Raw genomic sequence first — 8,817 nt, 5'->3', positions numbered from 1 at the left:
GGCCAAAAAGTGTGTCCGAACCATTTACATTTTCACACGTCTACTATTTATACTTTACTTGCATGTAAAATTAAGTTTATGTAGTGCCCTCACAAGCTGAGGGAATAAAGGTTTTTTAATAAGGGACAAACAACTGCTGCTGCTTTGCCACATAAATATAGGCCATATAATATCTCTTTAATAAGTGAATTGCTTAACATATATAAAAGAAAAACATAAATGCCGAAACCTTTTAAACACAATCAACATTAATAACTTAGCATCCACCATTTTGTGGGATCACATTACATCCACCATTTTGTAGAACAAAACCATACAATCTTATATTAATACTATAACATTTCAGTAACGTTTCCCCTTTTCCATTGGGGTGTTTTACGCACCTGATAAGGGAATAAAGTTTTCTTTTAATAAGAGACAAACAAGTGCTGCTGCTTTGCCACTGAAATATAGGCTATATCTGAGCAGTTTGGCCCCATCCTAACTGACAAACACTCCCCAGGGAAAAGTAATGGAATACTTCCAGAAACAATTTCAACAGACAGTAACAATCAACTGACAATCCCATTAAAATTACTGTATTCCCATTTTTATTTATTTATTTATTTTAAACCACCACATTTACACAGTAGATTTGCTACCGTAGTCATTAAAATCTGACAACTATGAATTACACACATATTGTCAAGCAGTTTGTAAAGCTCAGGCCCTAGTGTATGACTAGTCAGCCTTACCTACAACGTGTAGAAAATAGGTATAGATCAAATAAACAACACATACAACAGCACTTGCATAGATCAGCTGAATAAGACATACAACCCCTATATTTGCAGGTATACATAAATAAGGTATGGAAACATAGCCTAGCAGGTATAGATCAACACAGTAACACACAAACCCAGCTTTGCATGTATAGATCAATTGACATTCATATGTGAATTCAGCACTGAGGGTACAGATCAAATAAACAGAATCAGACATACAAATCTTATATTTGCAGGTATACAATAATAATGTAAGGAAACATAGCATTCCAGGTATAGATCCACTAGAATTCACTCAGCACTGAAAGAATAGATCAAATAAATACATGGAAGCAGCATTGCAGGTATACACACCCTGTATTTGCAGGTATACATAAATAATGTATGGAAACATAGCATTGAATAAATGGCTCTACAGAATAACACACAAACCCAGCTATACCCAGCAGGTATAGATCAATTGTAATTCACATAAAAACACGGCATTAAAGGTATAGATAAAAACCCCTAAACTACAGGCATTGATCACAGGTTGCACACCTCGAAGCCAGCCCTGGCATCCACACTGCCCACATAGAACCTGATCAGCACCCAAATTATAAACATAGGATTTGCCATATGTGTCCCCAAACAGCACAACACGAGTCAACTTTGTTCCCAAACAGCCCGGCCTGTGCCATCTTTGTCCCATAAACACCCTGCCTGTGCCATCTTGGTCCCAAGGCTCAAACACCCTGCTTATTTCCACAATTATACATTTGATACACGCAATTCACATAATTCATTCACAGAGTGGCATATAGGGGGTATAAGGCATATCTGGGAGGCAGAGTGGCATATAGGGGGTTAAAGGGAATATCAGGGAGGCAGAGTGGCATATCTGGGGCAGAGTGGCATTTATGGGGTTAAAAGGAATATCAGGGAGGCAGAGTGGCATATAGGGGGTCAAGAGGCATATCTGGGGGTATAGGGCATATCTGGGGGGGACAGGTTGGCAAATCAATAATCTAAAAAAGGCACCAGTGCACACGTTAATTACCTAATATACTAATTACCATTATATTAAAAATAAATATATATTTATAATACAATTTATAAATTTAACAATAAATGTTTATTTTATTAATAATAAAGACATAAAGAAAAAATAACATAAGCAAGTTATCACAAGACTTTTATTTACCATTAATCAATTAATAATAATAATAAATTTATAAATAATATAATGGTAGTTAGCAATGCATAATGCATTGCTAACTACCATTATAGTATAAATAAATAAATATATATAATTTAACATTGAAATAAGAAAGAGAATATAAGCATGTTCTTACCAGACTGCTGCTGCTCCATAGGCTCACTCAGCAGGACGCTGCCCACTGTCTCTGTGGGAACCAACTGTAAGCACGCAGTGGGGGGGGGAGCTGCGCGCAATGTCGAAATCCCGCGGAACGGCTGAAATCCCGCGCAAACTGCAAAGGGTGCGGCCTATAATCAGGTGCGGCCTATAACCAAGCCAATACAGTACATGTAGCAAGAAGTCTTCACTTTTGCCCAACCCATAATAACAAATAAAAGCACTGGTACCAATAGTAGCATTTTGGGCCCAGAGTACTGCCCTAGGCTTGCCCCAGGAAAGATCATGGTGTAAATTCTTCCCACCCCAGGGATGGTTGATGGTATGAAGAAATGTGAGGAAAACACCAAGAAAATAAAGAGGGGAAAAGGTAGTTAAAAATCTTTGATCTCATTCCACTCGTTTCCACACTTTTGCACCCTGGGGTATCCCCAGATATTTGGGTAGGAGTTATTATAATGTAAAACTGGATGAACTATTTTCTTACGGCAAATTGTTTATGGAGTAATAGCAGTGGAATATTTCACAGTAGAACTCATTTGTTTACTTAATCAGCCCATTTTCCTATCGTTAAGTAGATTTCAGTATATTGAATGAAACAATGTAATGATGTTTACAGATTAAAATAAGCAATTGTATGTCTGCTACAGGGAGACGCTATCTAAAACGTTCTGTTCTTGTGATCTGCATTGCCTTACACAGTGTCAGTCAAGACAACTCAGGGTACCAATGTAATAATATCAGGGATAGAACACTTAAAATGGGCCCTGGCCCTTTAAGAGTTGCAGCCCATAGATCGCTATTTGGGTGCCTGCTGGATGCTTGGGTCTGAACCTTACATTTCTGAATCTAGACTGATGTATAGGTATAGCATTAGGCCCGGTTACTGATAGCCATAGCTGCCTGTTGCAAAACAATTATATCTTGTTTTCTCTGACTTAAATCTTATGCCAATTTCATTTTTCTTTATTAGATTGAATCTGCCATTTTTACACAAATCCTACATTTCACAATCCAATGATTAAAAATACCTAATGGAATTTGTAGATTAAAAAAGGAAATATATCATCCATATTGTTAAAAAGGAACCTGCACCATTTTTATTAGTAGTATCAGATTAAGAAATACATTTTCCAAAGTAACATTTTCTTTTTCTCTGAAACTAATTTCTGTGACCTGTGGTTGCTATGGGCAGAACACTAAATAAACTACAGAAGGGGGGCATGTCCAGCCGCCGAGAAAGAAGGCCGCTTAACCTTCCCGCTCCACCGCCACTCGCCTCTAATATTAGCAAAATACGACAACCCCGGCAATAGGACGCAGCAAGAAATTGTCAGCTGAGCCCCCTACCCTGAGCAGTTGCTCCTGCACTGTTTCCAGTAGTATTCCGGGAGTATTTTTCGACCTTGCCTCCCAGGCCTCGGATGACCGCGCGGCAGGATCCCCCGCCAGCTTGTCCTCCTTGGAAATAACACACCAGAGCCTTTCCCCCCACAACAGCCCCTTGCCCCGGAGGTGTTGCAATTGTTCTGATCAGCTCCATGGAGAAATGATTTCTCCACTCTGATCCTGGAGCTTAAGCAGGTGGTTAGGGATGAGGTGTCAGCGCTGCGCACCGACCTGACGCCGTTGGAGCGCAGGGTTGTTGCCCTGGACCATGCCTCGGCTGCACAGCAACAGCCTGCCCGGGATGCCCAGAATTCTGCTGGCCACCATCTCCACTGCCTGGGGCACGTTAGGCGCAGGATTGAGGACCTGGACAACCGGGGCCACCGGAAGAACATCCGGATCCAAGGGGGAGGCAAGTGTGATGGTAGGAGAGGAAAAAATTATCTATACAGGAATAGGGACTTGGTGAGAGGGCTTCGCCAGTCTCGGAACACTTACGGTCTCTTGGCTGGGCAGAGTTAATACCGTTATGCCTTTTTCCCCGAATTTATATGGGGGCTTCGTGCTCCTTGCATAAAGTTTAGTACCTTGGTCCTTCCCAAGTTGAGAGGGGGGCCTTGCGTTGCCCTGCCCCTGCACATACTACAGGGATTGTCATCTGTTACGTGTTCTGGAATGGGTACTAACCACCATAGGATCATGGCAAGTGACACGAGCCAGGTAGCAGTCGAACCTACAATCTTCTGATCCGTAGTCAGATGCGTTATCCATTGCGCCACGGGCCCACACATGCACATTGCAGAATATCCTTTGCTTTAGTGAGAAGACTGAGTTAGCTTCTTGAAGGCATAAAAGAGGGAGACTTCATCTTTTCTAGAAAGTGAGCTGTGACAGGCAAGATACTTGGTAGGAAATGACTAAACAATCTAGAGATAGGGTGCTAAAATACGCCAACAATGAAGAAAAAAAGGAGTTTCATGATCATGAAAAAAAGGTGGCCAAGTAGTTGGCTTGTTCCCACAAGCAAAAGGAAAGGTAGAAATGCTTGCTTGAAAGCACAGTGGAGATATTTCAGCTAGTTACCTCTCATACTGAATGTTTAGCTAAGATTTCTATGACCAATCTGAGGAGGCAAAATGTATTCAACAACACCTATGTCTGAAATGGTGTCTCACAGCGAGTGTTTCCTTTACAGTCCCTAATGAGAGTTAGCAAACACCGCCTACAAAAAGATGATTTTAACACGAGGGAAACCATGCACACCTACCAATTTCTTCCATTTGTGTCAGACTCTTTATTCCAAAGCGAATGAAAGATGGACTTGAACACTCGCAGCCTCTAACGAACAGGTGTAGGGAGAACATATCTGTAACAAGAAATTCTGGACAGGAGTTTGAAAAGACTCTAGCAAATCAGGAAAAGGAGAATAGTGTGACCTGGATTCAAACCGGGGTTGCTGCGGTCACAGCGCAGAATACTAACCACTATACGACCACGGCAATTGACACGAGCCACGTTGGAGTCGAGTGTTTTAAAGGGAAAAACGGCGGGGAGTCGGTGCTTACCCGGCAATCTCCAGGTCAAACCCGGAGAGTTCCCAGTTATGTATATTAATATTAGCCCCTGCTGCCTCTCTCTCTCTCTCTCTCTATATATATATATCTTAATATTAGACCCTGCTGCCGATATATATTTATAGTAGACCCTGCTGTCCATATATATTAATATTAGACCGTGCTTACAATATATATATATATATTAATATTAGCCCCTGCTGACAATATATATATATATATATATTAATATTAGCCCCTGCTGCCGATATATATATAAATATTAGACCCTCCTTCCAATATATATACATATATATATATATATATATATATATATATATATAAATATTAGACCCTGTTGCCAATATATATTTTTTTTAAAACATAGGGCCCTGCTCCACGCTCCCTAGCATGCAATCACTCCCTTCCCTCCCGCAGAAAAAAAAATATTTGCCACACTAAATCAGAATCAGACATACAAATCCTGTATTTGCAGGTATAGAATAATAATGCATGGAAACATAGCATCGCAGCTATAGATTAACTAGAAATAACATGTAAACTCAGCACTGAGGGTATAGATCAAATAAACAAACAGCACTGCAGGCAGTGGTGGAACATTCAAGACCGCAGGGGTTGCGACTGCGACTGGGCCCTGGAGTTCTGCCAGTCAGGGGGGCCCAAGGGGTCTGCACTGGTGGCAGCGCGAGGCATATGTCATATGCCAGCGCTCAGCAGTGAAGACACACGCACCACAGAGCCCTCACGCTCCCACCACAGGTAGGGAGAGGGTAGATAGTGAGAAGGGAGATAGTGAGAAGGGAGGGGGGTAGGGAGAGGGTAGATAGTGAGAAGGGAGGGTAGGGAGAGGGTAGATAGTGAGAAAGGGGAGAGGGTAGATAGAAGGGGGTAGGGAGAGGGTAGATAGTGAGAAGGGCAGGTAGGGAGTGGGTAGATAGCCTGAGAAGGGGGAGAGGCAGTAGATAGTATGAGAAAAAAAAATCATGTTTTTGTGGGGGGGTCCTTAACAGATTCTCACACCGGGGCCCTGAGGCTTCTAGTTATGCGGGTATTGATCAACTGAATAACACACAAACCCAGCTTTGCAGGTATAGATCAATTGGAATTCACATAAAAACTCAGCATTAAAGGTATATAAAACCCCCTAAAGTACAGGCATAGATCACAGGTTGCACACCCCAAATCTCCACATTGTCCACATAGAACCACACCAGCATCCAAAGTACACACATAAGACTTGCAATCTTTGTCCCCAAACAGCCCGGCCTGTGCCATCTTTGTCCCCAAGACTCAAACACCCTGCTTTGCCTTTCATTCATTCTCTCACTCATTCACACAATTCATCCACACATTATTTCATTTTCTCACTCATTCTAACGCTTTATTTCAACCACCCCCTTTCTCACTATCTACCCCCTCCTCACTATCTATCCCCTTTCCCCCTTCTCACAATCATGCGCAATGAGATGCTAGCATGGCTTCAGTAGGTGAAGATTCTGAAGTTTAATGACATGACATGAAACCACACAGTAATACTTAGTGTGATTGCTGTCTGCTGAAAGGAATGTAGATGGCTCCCAGATGGGTTAAGACTGTTGTAAACCTGTAAGTCCTCATTTACGAAACATGTCCTAGAAAATATTTATTTTTAAAGGAACAATCACATTTAAAAAAAGTGTCATGGCTGCTTAATTTGGAGCAATCTAACAGCCCCATTCGTTTCTATGTTTCATCCTCTGCAGGATCCCCCCAACTGGCCAATGATCCCCATCGCCCACAAAGGCAGGACAGATGGGAAGCTACCTGGGACAGCTGGACAGTCTTGAAATCCTTCTACAATTTAGGGTTTCTATGAAAGCAAGTTGTAAACACGGGATACATATGCGCACTAATACCGGTTTCTGTTAACCTTTAACCTGATTAATTCAGCCCCGTGACCTTAAGCTAATTCTGAAAGAAATCTTTCAAATTAGAATTGTATATTAGAGCCCAACATTGTGTTGCTGTATCTGAGAAGACTAATTTATGACATGGAATTATACCTTTACTGTCCTTTTTAATGACACAATATATCATATAAATGCCATTTTGTGCTCATAAATTACAGTAACCCAGAAATAATAATTAAATGGATACACGGAAGAAGGACAGTAATATTATGGAGCAGTCACAGGTCTTAATAAAAATGTAAAAGTCTGCAAAGTCCGTCGAAGTTTCGATATTTTGATTAAGGTCCAAGGGTATGTAATCAATAGATTTTATTGTTGCTGGAATAAGTATGTTTTAACCCGTTTAATGGAAAATATAGAGACTGGAATACTACGTGAAATAAGTGAATAAAAATAACAGTAATACTCCCCAAATGGAAAGCAGCAGCCAACAACACTCTTCCTTCAAGTGTTTAGACAAATAGACGGTAGATCATGGCGCGCATAAACATATGGGGAAAAAAAATACAAAACAATAGTGTAATATGTACACACAAGTGGTATATTACTATGATAGCTTGTCAACTCACAAACGGGCTGGATAAATCAGGCTCATCAAGGTATCAGTAAAAAAGGTCCTTTAATATCTTCTAAAATCACTAAAATATATAAACAGACCGGCAATAGTGCAGTATATCCGTGGTAAGATAATTCAAGTAAGGCAAAAAGAATGCACTCACAATTTGACGAGGCACTACTAAACTTATAGAGTGCATACAGGTATCAAGATGGTAAGATCAGGATCAGCCTCTATTCCGGTATATTTATCTGCTTCTGCTGTCTCTCTCAAAGAGAGACAGCAGAAGCAGATAAATCTTACCATCTTCATACCTTTATGCGCGCCATGATCTACCGTCTATTTAACCCGTTAAAGACTGATATGGAATCAGATTGGCTCTGAGTGGCTGATGGCATGGAAACATCAGTGTGATGACAAAACAAAAATAAAAACACTTTGTTGGCCACCAACCCAAAAATATTAAGGTAAGTTACACTATTTTTTTTTAAAAAGTACACAGAATGAGTATTTTTAATTAGAGAGCAATTAAATAAACTTCCTGTTTCAATACAGACAGCCATGGGGACCGGGAAATTCAACAAAGTTCATGCAAAATTTATTGAAATCTTAATTTCACACGAAAATAGGGCTAGATCGGTCCTTCGATGAATTTAGCTCAATTGTGTTTTCATGGTGTTAAAGCAACACACTGTATAAGGAATTAGTTACGGAATTAACTAATTTGTTTTCACGAGATTAGCATGCTTGGAACTCTTTATGTTTGCTGATTTATTTAATCTAATTGCATCCGCAATGCTGTGAATGGACTGATATATAGAACCCAAGTTTGACCCATCCCTTGGCAACAAGGGACCCGGTAAGAATGCCTAGTATTTTGTAAGAAGGGAAGCGTTCGTTATTTTGCCAAACTTTACCACCATTGGCGTTTTACTCTTACTTAAAAATACATTAGAGTGCATATTATGAACCTTCCAGTCCCAAAGCTCAGTACAGCAAAGAAGACTGGAAGTAATTAATACCGGTAGTTTTTTGCAGGTCATCTCTGTCAATTAGAGGGGATAGTATACAAGCTCCACAAGGGAGGTCTAGGTACGTGGGGACCTCTAGTGTCTACTGAGCATTATGTTCAAAGTCATAGTACGCATTGTGCTTCTGCGCCTGCAAGTCAAGGCTATGAGGTGTATTTACTAAACAGGACGTTTACAGGAAGGCATTTCTTCAGCTC

This window comes from Spea bombifrons, chromosome 4 (assembly GCF_027358695.1).
Source record: "Spea bombifrons isolate aSpeBom1 chromosome 4, aSpeBom1.2.pri, whole genome shotgun sequence".
NCBI classification, from domain to species: Eukaryota; Metazoa; Chordata; class Amphibia; order Anura; family Pelobatidae; genus Spea; species Spea bombifrons.
This window is presented reverse-complemented; position numbering follows the sequence as displayed.